We start from the raw sequence: 2,133 nt of genomic DNA on the forward strand, positions 1-2,133 counted from the left end.
AAAAAAAGACAACAAAAAAAGAACGAACGAAAGGGAATAAATATCGATATCAACATCTAGAATCGTAATTTTATCGAAATTACGTGGAGGGAGGGGAAAAAAAGAGAGAAAAGAAGATAAAAATCCGGGCGAAATAGAAAGAGAAACAAAGAAGAAGAAAAAAGGAGAAAATAAATAAATATCAATAACAACGAGAGAAAAAGACAAGATACAGAATCATAATCCTATCCAAATAACGACACGTACGTAGAATTAAAGAAGAAGAAGAGAAACAAACAAAAAAAAAAAAAACAACAAAAAAAGAACGAACGAAAGGGAATAAATACCGATATCAACATGTAGGATCGTAATTTTATCGGAATAACGTTGAATTAAAAAGGAGGGGAAAAAGAGAGAAAGAGAGAGAAGAAGAAGAAGAAGAGAAGATGGGAAGTCGGAGGAAGGGGGGGAGGTTTACAGGCTTCTTGTCAAAAAAGATGAAGTCACCGGTGGTTTTGGGGCGGCACTGAGAACAGGGGTGGACGAGTTGTTTAAGGTAGGGGGCATGCGCGGCGTCCGGGGGTGCAGGCGGCCGCCAGGGGGTTAGTCGCTTGCCAACAACACGACGCGACGCGTCGCTTGCGCATCGCGATCGCTCGACCAGTTTTGCCGCGTATTACGCTCCGTACGTACGTACGTACGTACGTACGCTCTCTCTTCGTCCTCTCTCTCTCTCTCTCTACCCCCTTTCCTCGTGTATTCCTCGCTTTCCACGCGCATACATCGACGCGTCGAGAGAGAGAGATATATATATATAGTGAGTGCGCGCGTGTGTGTATGTGCGTGTGTGTATGTGCATTCCTCTCTACGCGATACACCGCGGCGGGATTCATCTTCCGCGCTTTCTTTTCCCTTTTTACCGCGTTTTCCAAAGTTTCGCCTCACAGTGCACGAACATTATTAATGGAAAAGTCTTCGTTTACGTAATAGGGAGGATTGTAGTCAAGGGTTGTATACACGCTCCCTTGGATATTCACGCTTTGCGAGAGTTACGTACAGAAAGTGATCCCCGTGAAAGTCGTCGAAAGTTTATATCAGGACGGGTATTATGTCAAGATGAGAACGGTGGTGGATAGATCGAGGACTTTGGAGTGGGACGTGGATCGAGAACTAAGGGAATTCGTTCTCTTTTGGTGAACTTGGTGAACGAGGTGCGATAGGGATCGGTGTCGATAGAGAGGATCGAAGTGATCGGGAGGAATCGAAGTGCGTCGAGAGAGTGGACCGAGGGTGAGAATTTTCTAGTTTTTGTTTTTTTTTTTTTTTTCTTTTTTTTTCTCTCTCTGTCCCGTGTGACACGCTCGCACGTCGTCTCTATGCACGACGAGGAAACTGGTGATATACGTGACACACGAGTGGAACCGAAAACTTGCCATTGAGAGTACTGCAACGTGTTACCGTCATTGCGGTGAACGACGCGAAAAAGTGCGCGTAACTTCGATCTGCCTCGTGCAAAGGACCGTTATCTATTCCTTTTTTTGAGGGGAGATCTTACGCGTTTAAGCGACAAAGGGGAAGCGAAGGTACGTTCTTCCTCCTTCTCGATTATTTAACACGAGTTAGAGAAAATAATCCACGCGTTATTTATCCTTCGCCGAAGTATTTTTTCCAAGTATTTCATTCTAAATTTCTTCTCGATTCTTTCAATTGTCTTCTGTTTTTTTTCTTTTTCAATTAAAACGACGAGATAAAAAATTTATTCGCATTGAATATAGGTGAGATATTACACGGACTGATCGTTCCCCGGATACCTGGAATTTATCGGCTCGATTTATATGATAATTACACCGCGAAAATATTATCCAAATATATCCTCGACCGATTTTTCTGTCACGCCATGAAACACGAGATACACGTACGACGACAATGTTAAATCTATCTAGGATTTATTGAAAACGCGTTAATGTAATTTACATAATAATTATAGCATAAATCGATAGGAATTAATTTGATAACAACGAGATACTTTGCTCGAAACGGGATTAAATAGGTATAGCGATACACACGAGCCACCTAACAATTATAACCAACGCCACTCTGTACGTGTTATATTCGTTATAAAGCGCGAGCATATGTATATATATATATATATAT

The 2,133-nt window shown here is 42.0% G+C and overlaps 1 protein-coding gene across 2 annotated transcripts in view; it reads left to right on the forward strand.

The window, feature by feature from the left end:
- Positions 1–542: 542 nt before the first annotated feature.
- LOC102681753 (zwei Ig domain protein zig-8-like) overlaps positions 543–2,133 on the forward strand; it is a 67,080-nt gene continuing 65,489 nt past the window's right edge. The window contains exon 1 of one of the 2 annotated variants that reach the window (XM_006607610.2): positions 543–1,269. The gene's annotated coding sequence lies outside the window, so the exon portion shown is untranslated. Of the gene's footprint in view, positions 1,270–1,329; positions 1,563–2,133 lie in introns of those variants that run through there. The other variant, XM_031508775.1, reaches the window with a different exon arrangement.

This window comes from Apis dorsata, unplaced genomic scaffold (assembly GCF_000469605.1).
Source record: "Apis dorsata unplaced genomic scaffold, Apis dorsata 1.3 scaffold_8, whole genome shotgun sequence".
Taxonomy (NCBI): domain Eukaryota; kingdom Metazoa; phylum Arthropoda; class Insecta; order Hymenoptera; family Apidae; genus Apis; species Apis dorsata.